We start from the raw sequence: 17,302 nt of genomic DNA, 5'->3' as shown, positions 1-17,302 counted from the left end.
ATTAAGGTGAAGGCCCACTGTAAGAGTTGAGTAGGGAAAAGACATGCTCTGATTAAGTTATAAAAGGATCATTATTGTGGCTTATCTGTGGAGTATATCCGTCAGAGGGATGAGTGAAAGCAGGGAAGCCAGTTAGGAGGATATTTTAATAATCCAAGTAAAATATATTTGTGACTTGGACAAAAAAGAGGTGGGATACTTAGAAACATAGTAGGTATATTTTGAACATGAGTCAGCAGAATTTGCTGATGGGTGGTTGTGGGTATGAGAAAAATGTATGAGAAAAGAGTCAGTGATGACTATTCCCTATCTTCCAGCTAGTGGAAATTGGAAGAAGAGCATTTCGACTTATTTGTATAAGCAAGAGTGCAAAATGTGAAAGTGAGGTGGGTGGCGGCTGGAGTTTGGTTTTAGATACGGTTAGTATGACTAATGTAGATTGACATTATTTAGAATTACAAATGTAAAATAGATAATTGAATATATGAACTCGGACTTAATTGGAGAGTACCACAGTAGAGATAAATTTCAGAGTTATCAGTGAATGGCTTTTTAAAGACAGGTTTTATTAGCTGAGATCATCAAGGGAATGAGTGTACATTGAAAAAAAAGAAAAAGATGTTAGGGCCAAGGACTGAGCCCTTAGACATTTAAGGATTAAAGTTGGAGAAATGAGGGAAAGCCACTTAGAGAGACTAAAAGGAAACCAGTAAGTTGATAAAGCACCCCGAAGAGAGTGATAACCTTAAAGAAAAAGGGGGGCATTATCAACCAGGTCTAATATTGATATATTAAGAAGGAGAGGGACTAAGAATGGTTCATCAAAAGTAGGACTGGTAAGTCACTGCGTCCCTTAAAAAAAATCACAAATAAATCCACATTATTTTATTTTTGTTGTTAGTGTACTTGCAGTCTTGATGTATTTCACCTTAGTTTTCCCTCTAATTTAACATTCCTTATATTTTGATGCTAAATTATTTTCTAATAAAAATGCAAACAAAATATTTAATATCTTATATTTTGATGCTAAATTATTTTCTAATAAAAATGCAAACAAAATATTTAATATCTCTTTTCTTATTCCCAGATCTATTATTTGGTATTACATTTTGCTTTGGAATATAAAATCGGCAGCAGCATTTTAAACATTTCATACTTGTGGTCTGTATTAAATGGAAAAGAAAGTTTTATTAGCAAGTGAAGTATCACTTATTGGAGTTTTACTCTAAAGTTAGTTTTTCATGTCAAGGAGTCATAGTCCCTGATAGATTGAGTCAGTTATCTTTATTAATTTATGGCTGAATAATGCTTGGAAGTAAATTTTGTATTAGACCATCCTCACCTTAAGTGAATGATAAATTATACACTAAAACACAATATAATAACATTTACAGTATTAGCAAGATATCTTTGAGGTAAAAACACCTAAACCGTACATCTCATTACATAATACAAAACACTTTACCCAATACTGTCACATGAATTCATAAAATAATTAACATCAAGTTTTTTATTCCTTCATAAAAATGCCATATACTTGTTGAATTTTTACTAGAGTACAATGTGTTTTTACAGCTATACTATACATAGTATACCCACACTGTATTATATATATATCATAATACTGTATTTTTATTTGCAGCACTTATCAAAATTATGACTACACAAAGTTTTGTATAATTATGCAAATTCTTCATAGATCATATACTCACACAATTCAAAACATATTCATGCAGTTTAAAGTTTCCAACCTACCCTGGGTCCCTTCCAATAAAATTCACCCACCTCTATCCGTGACTTGCATTTACCATCATAGTTAATTATTAATGTCAAATTTTTAGCATATATACACACATACATGCACACACACACACAAGCATACTTTGCTTATCAAGCAAATACAAATAGGATTCTTATTTTCTACCATTTTTTTACATACAGGTTGTTTTTAGATGCATTGTCCTATACTTTTTACATAACAGTGTACTCATAAAATAATATAAAGCTTTTTGTATTACTTCATAAAATAATAGTACTATATATTTGTTGAGTTTTTACTAGAGCACAATGTACTTTTATAGGTATGCCACGTACTGTATATGGTATATTCATATACCTATGGCGTTTCAGGTGTATTAACTATTATTGAGTACCTATTGTGTTTTGGGTGCTGTTCTAATAATTGGATATACAACAGAACACTGTAGTTTAAAAACTCCTGCCTTTGTGGCATTTACCTTCTAACATGAGATAGCTTGAAGATATTCTTGTTGTTAGGGTTTTTGTTTGCAGTTTGTTTTTTCTGTACTTACCATTTCATTGAAAAGATGGTTCATAATTTAAGTAACACTTACTGCTATTACCAATAATTAAACTGTCACATTTATAGTTTTAGCATGGCTTTAGAGATAACTGTAGAGTAAATGTTCCACAGTGGGATGCCTAGATTAGAGGTATTTGAATTATAACTTTTGTACATTTTATCAAATTGTCATCCATAGGATATATAAGATGTTTCTATGTATTCTTCATTTATGGAATATTTTTATCAAGAATGATTGCATAAATTTCCTGATGTGGAGTTCATTCTCACATTGTTATGCAGAAAATCCTATAGAATCCACAAAAAAGCTATTAGACAAATAAGTGAGGTTAGTAAGTTTTCAGGATCATATTGTCTGTAGATAAAGACAGTTTTATTTATTCTTTATCCTTCTGGATGCCTATTATGTATTGATTGCCTTATAGCACTGGAAAGAACCTGCAGTACAATTTTGATACAAACCAAACCCAGACAAAATCATCACAAGAAAACAATCTAACAATATCACTTCATGAATGTAGATATACATATTATATACAAATCAAATCTTACAATATAAAGAAGATCATACATCATGATCAAATAGGTTTATCCCAGGAATGCAAGGTTAGTATTTGAAACCAATTAATGTAATACACCAATATTAACTAAACACAAACTCGTATGGGAACAAAAAAATTTTTTGAAAACAATTTAAATTCCATTACTAATAAAAATCTTCTTAAAACTAGGGATACTTGTATAAGGGAAGCTCCTTAACCTAATTAACAGCATCATTGAAAAACCTAAAGCTAACATTATGCTTAATAGCAAAAGACTAAATGCCTTTCCTTTAAGTATAGGAAAAAGACAATGCTGATTGAGACATGAAAGACTTGGAAAGAACTTGAAAATAATTTTTTTTTGTTTGTTTCCACTTCCCAAAATTTCTCGTCTTCATTGTTTGTGTCTAGAATTTCATATTTTTGATGCTACTGAAAATTTTAATTTCTAATTGTTTATTGTTAGTATATAGAAATGAAATAAAATATTTGTATGCTAATGTATCCTGCAACCTAACTTATTGAATATATAGGCATATAGATATTCATAATATTCTCTTATTATTTTTTAATTTTTCAAGAATTTTACTGATAACAGCATTTCTCATTCTTGATATTGGGAATTTGTGTCTTCTGTATATTTTTTTCTTTTCAGTCTTGCTAGAGATTTACCAGTGATACTGACAATCTCACAGAACATGATCTTAGGTTTATTAATTTCATGTATTCCTTTCTGCTTTGTACTTCATCAATTTGTGCTCTGATCTTTATTTTTTTTCATTTACTTCGACTTTGCATCTTTTATTTTTCTAGTTTTAAAAAGTGGAATTTGAAGTCATTTATTAAAAACTTTTTTTTTAATTTTAAGTTCAGAGGTACATGTGCAGGTTTGTTGCATAGGTTAACTTTGTCATAGGGGTTTGTTTCATCACCCAGGTTTTAAGCCTAGTACCCATTAGTTGTTTTTCTTGATTGTCTCCCTCCTCCTAGCCCACAGTGTGTGTTGTTCCCCTCTATGTGTCTATTTGTTCTCATTATTTAGCTCCCACTTATAAGTGAGCATGTGGTATTTGGTTTTCTGTTCTTGTATTAGTTTGCTAGGGATATGGCCTCCAGCTCCATCCATGCCCCTGCAAAGGACATGATCTTGTTCTTTCTTGTGGCTGCAGAGTATTCCATGGAGTATATGTACCACATTTTCTTTATCCAGTCTACCACTGATGGACATTTAGGTTAAGTCCATGTCTTTGCTATTGTAAATAGAGCTTCAATGAACATATGAATGCCTGTGTCTTTATAATATAATGATTTATATTCCTTTGGGTATATATCTAGTAATGGGATTGCTGGGTTGAATGGTATTTCTGTCTTAGGAATCACCATACTGTCTTCCACAAAGGCTGAACTAATTCATACTTCCACTAACAGGTTATAAGTGTTCCTTTTCCTCCACAACCTTGCCAGCATCTTTTATTTTTTGACTTTTCTGTAGTTGCCATTCTGACTGGTGTTAGATGGTATTTCATTGTGGTTTGGATTTGCATTTCTCTAATGATCAGTGATGTTGAGCTTTTTTTATATGATTGTTGGCCACATGTATGTCTTCTTTTGGAAAGCGTCTGTTCATGTCATCTGCCCACATTTTTATGGCGTTGGGATTTTTCCTTATAAATTTGTTTAAGTTCCTTTTAGATCCTGTATATTAGACCTTTGTCAGATGTACAGTTTGCAAAAATGTTCCTCCATTCTGTAGGTCATCTATTTACTCCATTTATAGTTTCATTTGCTGTGCAGAAACTCTTTAGTTTAATTAGAACCCATTTGTCAATGTTTACTTTTGTTGCAATTGCTTTTGGCTTCTTTGTCATGAAATCTTTGCCCAAGCCTATGTCCTCAATGGTATTGCCTGTGTTGTCTTCTTCCAGGGTTTTTATAGTCATGGGTTACATTTAAGTATTTAATCCCTCTTGTGTTAATTTTTGTATGTGGAGTAAGGAAGGGGTCCAGTTTCAATCTTCTGCATATGGCTAGCCAGTTGTCCCAGCACCATTTATTGAATAGGGAATCCTTTCCCCGTTGCTTGTTTTCGTTAGGTTTGTTGAACATCAGATAGGTGTACGGTCATATTTCTAGGTTCTCTATTCTGTTCCATTGGTCTATGTGTCTGTTCTTGTATGAGTACCATGCTGTTTTGGTTACTGTAGACCTGTAGTATAGTTTGAAGTCAGGTAACGTGAAGCCTCCAGCTTTGCTCTTTTTGCTTAGGATTGCCTTGGCTATTTGGGCTCTTTTTTGTTCCATATGAATTTTAAAATAGTTTTTTCTAGTTCTGTGAAAAATGTCAATATAATGGAAATAACATTGAATCTATAAGTTACTTTGGGCAGTATGGTCATTTTAACGATATGGATTCTTTTTATCCTTGAGCATGTAATATGTTTTCATTTGTTTGTGTCCTCTCTCATTTATTTGAGCAGTGGTTTGTAGTTCTCCTCGTAGAGATCTTTCACCTCCCTAGTTAGCTGTATTCCTAGGTATTTTATTCTTTTTGTGGTAATTGTGAATGTGAGTTTGTTGGTGATTTGGCCCTCAGCTTGACTGTTGGTGTATAGGAATGCTAGCAATTTTTTTACACATTGATTTTGTATCCTGAGACTTTGCTGAAGTTGCTTATCAGCTTAAGAAGATTTGGGCTAAGATGACAGGGTCTCCTGGATGAAAGATCATGTCATCCGCAAACAGGGTCAATCGTGTGTGTGTGTGTGTGTGTGTGCTGAATTGCATCCCTCCAAAATTCATATGTTGAAGTCTTAACCCCTAGCACCACCTCAGAATGGGATGGTAATTGGAGATGGGGTCTTTAGAAATGTGATTAAATGAGTAGGCCCTAATCCCATATAACTGGTGTCCTTATAAGAAGAAGAGATTATGACTCAGTAAATACAGAGGGAAGAGCACGGGGAGAACAAGGTGGCTATTTACAACCTAAAGAGAATGTCTCAGGAGAAACTAACCCTGCTAATGCCTTAAACTTTTAACCTCTAGAATGATGAGAAAATAAATTTCTGTTGTTTAACTCAGGTTGTGGAACTTTGTTATGGCAACCCTAGCAAACTTATCTATCTATTTATCTATCTATCATCTATTTACCTACTCTGTCTATTTTTTATGTGTAACTATGTAGAGATGTATACTGATATATTTGATTAAAAAGTATAAAATTTGTTACTTTAAATATAGACAGCTTATTTTATATCAATTGTACTTCAGTAAAGCCACTTATTTTCCTTAAATTTGTGCAATATACCTGTGAAAAGGCATAGAATTTATTGTAACTGTCACTATCATTTATTCAATATAAGAGATAGAAATTATAGATAAGTATATTAATTTATCATATTTGCTATATATGCCACTTTTGAGAGTCATCAACAGAACAAAGAAAGCATAAATACCTGTTCTTTTTTCTGAGATGCTTTTTGTTTGGGCTTATGCTGTTGTTTTAGCTAGTAATTTATGTCTGTAGTTTCTTGGGAATTCAGAAATGGAAAAGACAAACACTTTTTTTCTTCCTGTCTCAGGAATGGAAATTTAAAATATGTAGGTAACTTTCCTAATTCAATCATTTTAGAATAAGACTTTTCAAAATGAATTTAAAAAATTAAAAATTATTACCACTATTAAGTCATAATCCTGTTTTACCTGTGGTATAATGTAGACATATAGTTTTTGGTTTGGGATTTTTAATTTTTTAATATCTTTAGTCAATTTTGAGGTTCTGGTTAGAGACTGGTCAATTGCCCTTTCTCAGAGCCTGATTTCTTCCACACTCCAACCACTTCCTTAATCAGGTTCTCACACTGTGGGTCATTATGCACAAGCCCTAATTGCCCCAGGCCAAATACCAGACAATTAGGCACAGCATTATAACCAACCAGAAGGCAGTCTGAGAAACCTAGCTAACCCCACCTTGCTTGCCATGGATACCCTAAATAGCTGCCTCCTACAGCTCTCTTTTGCTGCTACCCTGTCCCTGAGTGCAATTCCCTATATGGCCCTGCCTGGCAGCCTTCTCTTATTAATAGCTGAAAGTAATAAGAAATTCTGCCTTTCATGTATTTGAGTGACAGTGTGTTGTATCCTTCCATCAAAATAATCCTTAAATCTTATAAAACAATTTGCACTGTGAGCAGATAGCATGGCCGTGACTGCTGACTCTTGGATAGCTTTTCAAGAGGCTGCTCTTGGCTTACTAATTGGTTCCAGACCTCTATGAGAGTGACTTGGACAGAACTGGAGCTTGTGCTTTAGCCTTGTTGCCTGCTGCTGTGTCTGTCTGTGCTTGCCATGTATCCCCACATCTCTCAGAATATTCTAATGAACAGTGCTAACAGATTAAACTCTGGAGGCTCAATAAAAGCCTTGGTGGAGGCCCACCCCATGGATATGGGAGTGATGGGCCACTAAAACTGCACTTTCTGGCGTTGGGCATTCTATCCTCTTTCTAGTCACTGTGTTCAACAGAGGCTGACCCCAGATGCCCTTACCTCTTTGTTTCCTTTTTTATTACGTATACCAGCAATAAAATTCTAAGCCCACTAAATGACTGATAGACCATCTCCATGGCCAACAGCATTCCAAAGTTAACCTGAAACACTAGTTCAGGGCCACGATGGGAAGTAAGGGCTGGACATGCCTCATTATACTCTCCTCCCTTTGAAATTCAGGCACAACTGACCAGCATTGACATTAAAACAGAGACCCTATGACTGATAGAACAGACTCTTTCAGTCTGATTGGAAACATTTACAATCTATTCTCTCTGAAGCCTGCTACCTGATGACTTTACCTGCACGATAGGAACCTTGATCTCAACAAACCCTTATCTTAATGCAGTCACTTTCTTCTACTCCAGATCTTTAGATAAACTCTTTCAACCAATTGCCAATCAGAAAATCTTTGAATCTACCTATGACCTGGAAGCCCCCACCACTTCAAGTTGTCCCACCTTTCCAGACCAAACTAATGTACATCTTACATGTATTGATTGAAGTCTTCTGTCTCCCTAAAATGTTTAAAACCAAGCTGTAGCACAACTGCCCTGCATATGTTGTCAGGACTTCCTGAGGCTGTGTCACAGGCATGCCCTTAACCTTGGCAAAATAAACTTCTAAATTGATTGAGACTTGTTTCAGATACTTTTTATTTTATAATCATTAATTAGGGCAGAATGATGATTTGTCCATGTGTTTCAGGCAACCTTTGTGAAAAAAGATGTTGGCTGGGTTCCCCCATGGTAAAGAAATGGCACCCCTGTCTCATAGTCAGTGTTGCTCTGGTCGGGTAGCCGTCGACCTGCCTTCTTTGCTGCATATTTTGTTGCTGTTTTTAGGGAACTTCAAGTTCCCCAAATCCTCAGGAATATCATGGGCTGCCCCGATGGATACCAGCCATTCAATGTTTAACCCAGAGAGGCTGTCTGTGGCAAGGAAACAAATATCTCACCCCAGCAACCCCCTTCTGAACACCTGCAAAAGTTACCCAGTTGCTTAAATGATGCAAGGCCCCTAGCCAGTGTGATTGGGCTTTAGTAAGTGCCCCTGCAGGTCAACATGCAAAGGGACAAAAACTTAAAGGAACTTATTGCATGTCCCAAGGACAGGTGACTGCAGCTCTCAAGTGAAATCCCATTCTTTCACAGGTACACTGGGAAGCCTTAGGATGAAGAATGGCTGCCTACGAGGCAGACCACTGGGCCACTTCCCCAACTCCTTTCCTGTAACCACCCAGGTTTGAATTATGAACTATTAGATACAGATGGAAACTAAAAACCATGACTTCAGGAGGCTAGAAGCCCAAAACAGAGGAGAAATAATGGAATAAAGAGAAAACTTTGATATAGGAGAAGAAATTTAAAAATAAATAGTGCGTGTATATATATACATATTTATTTACTTACTTATATAACTCTGTATATATACGTATACACACAAAAAAATTTGTACATAAATTAACCCAATTAGAAATCCAAAAATCTGCTAAAATATTTTTTATAACACTAATATGAAATGTGTACTGATTGGGCTTTTCTGTCTGTAAAAGATAGGTTCTAACTTAACTTTAAGATCTGCTAAAATACACCGATTGACAAAGCTTTACAGACTTAATCATACTGGGTCTCAACTTAGAGTTTTACTGAGGGATCTTGCTAAATTTAAACATAATACTTCGGATATTCTTGGGATAGTAACTAAATATAAAATAGAGCCTGGTCCAGTAGTACATGCCTGTAGTCCCAATTACTCAGGAGGCTGAGGAGGATCACGGTTGTAGTGAGCTATGATTGCACCTGTGGATAGCCACTGCACGCCAGCCTTGGCAACATAATGAGACCCCCATCTCTTAAACAAACAAACAAAGAAACAAAAACTTAAAAAAATTTTAAATAGAGAAAAAATAGGTATTTTTTACTTTAATTATAGGGTTTTCTAAATTCCATTTTGAGCATATGTGTTCTGAAACAATGAGCAATGCATTAAAATTAAATAAAGTTTTTGGCACCGAAAAATAAGCCTGAGAAACAAGACCCTGTGGGCCCCCTTATTAAAACAGTTAAGATGTTCCAATGTAAATTTTAAAAGGACCTTCAAGAATTCAAACTTATTTATATAAAATTTAACTAATATTTGCAAACCTCAAAAAAAATAAATAAAGGCAGATGCCTCAGGGTGGTTTATTACAATGCTGTGTTTTCATCTATTGTGATTCTCATGTGTAATACCTAAATTATTAAAATTACATCATTTAACTAATAACCAGTAAATACTTTGCTATTATAGATTTTGCTAATATTTAACTTTGATGGCTATTTCAATGGCCTCTTGACTGTATTTTGCCTTTATCTCCAAGGAAAAAAGTATGCTTTTCCTAGTTCGCCTTATAGGGCACCTCAACAGTGTTGCCATTGCATGCAATCTTTGCAGACAAGAGCTTAACTGCACCCACCTTTCTCCAGCAGCACAGGTTTGATATTAAGTTGATAACATCTTCCCCTAAGGAGTTTTATTTGACATAGTCATTATAAACATAAACTTTCAACATCTTTTAGTTCTTTTTTTCATTCTGGAGGCAATATATTCCCATTTACAAATTCTACTTAATGTCTCTGATACTGCTGTTTCCAAATAAGCTAACCTTAATTGGGGATCACTCAAATAAAAGGCTCTAAATTCTTTCCAACTTAAATTTAGCTGATCCTGCAGAGGCCTGTGACTATAAAGGGTGTGGCAAAGCCTTCATCAGGAGCTACCTTCTGAATCGCCACATTCCTGATTCACATTGGAGAAAAGCCTTTTATTTGTGCAGCTAGTGGCTGTGATAAAAAAAAAAAAAAGAATCCCACACAAAATCCAACTGGAAGAAACATTTTGCATGTAAACATGAAAATCTGCAAAAGCAATATGTATGCAATTTTGAAGGATGTAAGAAGACCTTTAAGAAGCATCAGCAGCTGAAAATCCATCAGTGCCAGCATGAAAATAAACCCCTATTCAAGTTTAACCTTGAAGGATGTGGAAAACACTTTGTTTCACCCTGCAGGCTGGGAGGACAGATGCAGGTTCATCAGAAAATTATATGTCAATAGGGATGTTCTTTTGTGGCAGAAACATGGACAGAGCTTCCAAAGCACATGAGAGAAATCCATAGAAAGGAAATAACATGATGTATGCCAGAAAACATTCAAATGTGAAGATTATCTCAGATAACCTGTGAAAACTCATGCCTCAGAAAGAGATGTATGTCAACATCCAAGAGAAGACTGCAGAAGAACTGTATTTAATCTCCAGAGCTGTCTTCTTTCTTTTCATAAGGAGAAGCACCCATTTATGTGTGAACATGCTGGCTGTGGCAAAAGGTTGGCTATGAAACAAACTCTCACAAGACATGCTATTGTGTATGAGCTTGACAGGAAGAAAATGAAGATCAAAGTAAAGCTATCTTCTGAAAAATGAAATTTGGCCTCTCATCTCAGTAAAATATCCCTCGTAAGAGGAAATAAGAACGAGGTTTATCTTTGCATTAAAATGGAGAGTCATTGAATTGTATTGATCTCGACAGCTTTAATAGTTACTCTCAGCTAAAAATCAGATTTCTTTGTTTGAAGGACTACAGACCAATGAGCTCAGTTATTTTCCCTCAGAAGTATATTTTTTGTTATGAAAATCATTGATTTAGGAAAAAAAGAATGACAGACACTTGAAAGATTCACTATAGAAGATTTAGCAAGCTCCTTTCATGCCTCCTTAAGTCTCTGGACAACCTATGATGGCCATAGGTAGCCCATGGACTTTTGAAACAAGAAACTGACCTTCCTGACCCTGTGCTATATATAGCATTAGAGCAAAAAATGTTGGCCACATACTGGGACCTCCTGGAAATAGAGGCCCTTGCAGACCCTGAGCCTGTGATTCTCCATAACCAGTTGCCCATTATGCCTTGGATCATAAAAGCAGCATCCCAAAAACTCAGCACTGCTACTGAGGCCTCCTTAATATAATATGGAGCCGAACCTAGTCCCTCTGGATAATTAACGTGGAAGGGGTGGTCTCCACTGTCAATTCCTTGACAGATGCAATGGTGTTAAATGAAGTCACCTTTCCCTCAAACCCGTTGGCTACATGAAGAGCCCCTTGGGATTAACTGAGTGTTCAGCAATGCGAGTTTGTAGGCTGTATGGATGGCACTGTCACCATTGTAAGTGATAGAACTCACTGAAATTTTGTTGTTTTACTTCCTGATAAAAGGACAGAACCCCGGGGTCAGCATGATTGGCCGGACTTCAGGTAGTCATCTTAGCACTGGATGCCCTGGTCAGCAAATTGCCTCACAAGCAAATGTTCGCAAATTATTTGGTCATTGCCTAAGAGTTGTCCCTTCAGAATAAAGAACTCTGTGAATCCCTTGCTTAACAGATATCCAAAATATAAATCAAAATCGCACATGTCTCTCTGTATACTAAGGCTGTAATATGAAGCTTCTCTAGGACACTCCTTTTTCCCCTTGGAGTTCCGGATATTAGTGGTAGTAATCAAAGCACACATTTCATTTCTCAGAATCACACCAGGCTCTCAAAGAAGGCATTCAATATAACTTTCATATCCCAAATATGTCCAAGAAAACTGGTTTAACTGTGAGGCCTAATGGGCTCCTCAAAGAACTTGTATCTAAGTTGCAAAATAACCAATTAACCCCTGAATGGATATCTCAGTCCTGCGCCAGGCATTAATATCTCTCAACTCAAAGCCCTTCAGCCAACTCACACCCACTTTAAACAAACCTTCTTTTGGTGTTTTAGCCATGTAGCCTTTGCCCATGCCTATGTCCTGAATGGTATTGCCTAGGTTTTCTTCTAGGGTTTTTATGGTTTTAGGTCTTAGGTCTAAGTCTTTAATTCATCTTGAGTTAATTTTTATATAAGGTGTAAGGGAGGGGTCCAGTTTAAGTTTTCTACATTTGGCTAGCCAGTTTTCCCAACACCATTTATTACATAGGGAATCCTTTCCCCATTGCTTGTTTTTGTCAGGTTTTCAAAGATCAGATGGTTGTCAATGTGTGGTGTTATTTCTGAGGTCTCTTTTCTGTTTCACTGGTCTATATATCTGTTTTGGTACCAGTACCATGCTGTTTGGGTTACGGTAGCATTGTAGTATAGTTTGAAGTCAGGTTGCACGATGCCTCCAGCTTTGTTCTTTTTGCTTAGGATTGTCTTGGCTATACAGGCTCTGTTTTGGTACCATATGAGATTTAAAGTAGTTTTTTCTAATTCTGTGAAGAAAGTCAATGATAGCTTGATGGAGATAGCATTGAATCTATATATTACTTTGGGCAGTATGGCCATTTTCATGATATTGAGTCTTCCCATCCATGAGCATGGAATATTTTTCCATTTGTTTGTGTCCTCTTTTATTTCCTTGAGCAGTGTTTTGTAGCTCTCCTTGAAGAGGTCCTTCACATCCCTTGTAAGTTGTCTTCCTAGGCATTTTATTCTCTTTGCAGCAATTGTGAATGGGAGTTCACTCATGATTTGGCTCTCTGTTTGTCTATTATTGGTGTATAGGAACCGGGATCTAATTAAACTAAAAAACTTCTGCATAGCAAAAGAAGCTATCATCAGAGTGAATAGGCAACCTATAGAATGGGAGAAAATATTTGTAATCTCTCCATCTGACAAAGGGCCAATATCCACAATCTGTAAGGAACTTAAACAAATTTATAAGAAAAAGACAAACAACCCCATCAAAAAGTGGGCAAAGGATATGAACAGACACTCCTCAAAAGGACATTTATGCGGCCAAAAACATATGAGAAAAAGTTCATCATCACTGGTCATTAGAGAAATGCGAATCAAAACCACAATGAGATACCATCTTACACCAGCTACAATGCCAGTCATTAAAAAGTCAGGAAACAACAGATGTTGGAGAGGATGCAGAGAAATAGGAACGCTTTTACACTGTTGGTGGGAGTGTAAATTGGTTCAACAATTGTGGAAGACAGTGGCAATTTCTCAAGGATCTAGAACCAGAAAAACCATTTGACCTAGCAATCCCATTACTGGGTATAAACCCAAAGGATTATAAATCATTCTACTATAAAGACACATGCACACATATGTTTATTGCAGCACTGTTCACAATAGCAAAGACTTGGAACCAACCCAAATGCCCATCAATGATAGACTGGATAAAGAAAATGTGGCACATATACACCATGGAATACTATGCAACCATAAAAAGGATGAGTTCATATCCTTTGCAGGGACATGGATGAAGCTGGAAACCATCATTCTCAGCAAACTAACACAGGAACAGAAAACCAAACACTGCATGTTCTCACTTATAAGTGGGAGCTGAACAATGAGAACACATGGACATAGGGAGGGGAACTACAGACGGGGGCCTGTTGGGGGATGGGGGCTAGGGGATGGATAACATTAGGAGAAATACCTAATGTAGATGACGGGTTGATGGGTGCAGCAAAGCACCATGGCACGTGTATACATATGTAACAAACCTGCATGTTCAGCACATGTATCCCAGAACTTAAAGTGTAATTAAAAAAATTAAAAAATAAAAAAAGCTTTCTTATCACCCTCTGCTATATTTAAAGAGAGGGAAATGTCTCATTTCCATTATTATGCAGACTCATTATATATGTGGCCCCTTATTAATGTCTCCTCCTATCTTTTTAGATTTTCTATTTTGCTTCTACCCCGTAAAGGCAATACACCATATCTAATCAAAAACTCCTTTGAAACCCATTAACCATTGATTGTCCCATAGGCCAGAACACTGCCCATGTGCTATGGGAAGCATGTGAGTCAAAATTTCCACCATCCAATTGACTTTCTTTAATATTTACATTGTACGAAGTGGATGATTACTTCAGGCTCTCCCTCTGATTCTCTCTAGAAAAATTAAAATTGGTTTTCCAGGGCCATTCCCATAGACAGTGTGGACTACCAAGAAAAGAGACAGAAAACCACACTTACTGAATAAAATAAAAGTAACTTTCAAAGGTAATAGTGAAATCAATGTCATATCTCACAATGACAAAAGCAGACAACACCTCACTGGCAATAATATGTCCTGGTGGAAAATCAGCATCAGACAACAAAGTCTTGTCAAGTGCAGCTACACACCATTCTGTTAACCACTGGTTTCACTACTATAGGTCTGGATACTTCCATTGGTTTGCAGCCCAGAGGCTCAAACTCTCCAAGTTAGCCATTGTTTGACCACAGCAAATGCTTAGGTCCACATTCCATTGAGTTTGGCAAGGCGAGTAGAAGCCCTACAAACAAAATACTCACCTGGTTTGCTCATCTGCAACCAAACCAGCAACTGAGGCAAAAGGCCCATTGGCTAAATTGGAGGGCTTGTCTACAGGCTGATGCTGATCCTCCAAGCTCAACCGCAGGTATTTTAATAGGCAAAATTGTGACACCCTATTAACCACATGCATGCAAATCTGGCCATATCATTTAAAACCTATTTGCAGCAAAACCCTCCCCATCACCCATCCAGACAAAACCTTGGACTATTGGGGGATTTTTGGTTCAGCCACTCTTAAGGCCTTAATTGTGCCAGCCAGGTTACAGGGCTTTGGTTCAATTACAACAACATCACAAATGCCAATATCACCATTCTTAGCTATGTACTCATAAAGCCTTGTCTTAAAAGATATGTATAAGTCAAATTCCCAGGTGCAACGTTGCCTTAAAATTTCTCAAGAGGCTCAGTCTTACCATAATATGGTGAACAAGACCCACAACAACTCAAGTGGGTAACTACTTATGAAAGTACCTACTATGAAACCCTGGTTTCATAGACCAGATCACGTTGACCTGTCCTAGGAGTTCACTGTTGGGGATGACATCACCTCAGGCAATGTCAACCCAACCTGAGACCACAGAATTGGCGGTGGCTTCATCCCCTGTGCCAAAGACAACTTCATCTCAACACCAAGACCACCACGTCAACAACACTCCCAGGATACCTCCCCTGACGTTCTTTCAAATGGAACCCTGGACATTTATTACTAATTTTTTCTTTTGATATTAGGTTTTATACTGCATTTCCTGAGCTTACTGTTTGCTTAGCCCAGAATCCTGGCATGTTCCTTGCTCTTTATCTATACTCCCATTCCTAAAAGGAAACCTTGTGAAGTTGCTACTCTCTGTGCCATTCTAAAATTAATGTATGTTATTGCCTCATACTGGTCCATACTTGGACTGGACTTCTCACTCCTCAGAAAACTTCTCCTACCCTCCTGCATCCTCCAGGTTGCCACTGCAACTTCCTGCCTTGCTTACCTGACCATGACCACCACAACTACTCCTCCCCTCGGTTACAAATACTGCTAACCTTTACATATACCTTATTAAACTTTAAGTTCATATTCTCCAGCAACGAAACTGCTGTACCTGCCACCTTGATTCAAGAAATATACTGTTATTATTACCACAAAAACATAATAAAACTCATAATTTAAACATACTTTATTGGAAGTCTCTGAGCCTACTCTGGCTTAAGAGGCTTTCAATATACAATAATAGTGAAAAGAAAACACAATAACTCCAACAAGATACTGTTAGAGATCCCAAAATTTCAGACTGTTTTTGCTATATACATGGGAAACTTGGTAACAGGATGGCCTGCAAGGACTCCTTATATTTCTACTTGTTTCCTTCCTTTCTACTCTTATACTTAATGTTTTTGTATACTGCTTAGGGGAGCTTATACCCTACTGTTTAAAAGTCTCCATTACTCTTTGGGCCACTGTAATACCCCTAATAATTGAGTTTGTCACTAATGTCAAGACAACAAGGGGTCCAACTAGGTATCTTAACCTAGTTTTGAGTCTCTGGCTAGAGGGCAGTCAGTTCCCCCTTCTGAGAAGTTAATGACATCCACACTCCAACCCCAAATTATCAGGCTCTTATACTCTGGGACCAATATACACCCCCTTATGCCCAGAGCCTGCAAACTTATTAGCCAGCAAATTTGCAGGCGGCCCATGTAACTAGCTAAACCCATCCTACTTGCCCCTACAGCTATAGATTGTCATTACCCTGTTCTTATATACAATTTCCTATCTGGCCCTACCTGGCATTCACATCTTGTTTCGAGCAGTAAATAGCAGAGTTCTGCCTTTATCTATCCTAGTATCAATGTGCTGTGTCCCACCATCAAAAAAGTCTTTATATCTCATAAAACATGTAACTTATCTTCTTTTACTATAAAGCAATTAGAGAAATGCCCTGCCCAAATCTGAAATTTTCTAAATGCTTAGAATTGTCCTCAAATAAAAAAGTCATGTCATTTAAACAGAAATTGATAATATGACATTTCCACCTTAATAAGGGCATGTAACCCAAATGTCAAAGGAAGATTAAACTGATATTGACTTTTCATAAATATTCTTTTTTTTGTCTCAGTGTTTATTTTTTTCCTTCTGTTCAAATCTATTGTATCTGTTTCTTCTGGCCTCATTTTTTTTTATCATTGGTATTCTAACTTGCATTCTTCAATACAGTAGCTACTAGTCAAAATTAAATACAATTAAAGCATTTAAAATTTTAAATTAACTGAAAATTAATTTGTAAATAAAATTAAAAATTAATATCCTAGTGACTAGCTGTATTTCAGAGCCTCAATAGGCACATATGACTAGTTACTATGATATTAGCCGGTGCTGGAGAGCCTTTTTTTCATAGCAGAAAGTACGATTGGAGATGTTTTCTCTAGAATATGTGTGCCTATTAATTCCTTCATTTACTACTGGCATTATTTGTTAGGAAGAGTTTTATGGAGTATTCCAGAGATATTTTATTTGAATATATGTTAACCTAAGTGTAAGATCAGATAGTCTGGGA

The 17,302-nt window shown here is 36.5% G+C and overlaps 1 pseudogene; it reads left to right on the top strand.

The window, feature by feature from the left end:
* Positions 1–7,537: 7,537 nt before the first annotated feature.
* Positions 7,538–11,095, top strand: LOC106634937 (transcription factor IIIA-like; annotated as a pseudogene).
* The last annotated feature ends 6,207 nt before the right edge of the window (positions 11,096–17,302 follow it).

The sequence above is a fragment of the Pan paniscus genome, chromosome 6 (genome assembly GCF_029289425.2).
Source record: "Pan paniscus chromosome 6, NHGRI_mPanPan1-v2.0_pri, whole genome shotgun sequence".
NCBI lineage: Eukaryota > Metazoa > Chordata > Mammalia > Primates > Hominidae > Pan > Pan paniscus.
This window is presented reverse-complemented; position numbering and strand designations above follow the sequence as displayed.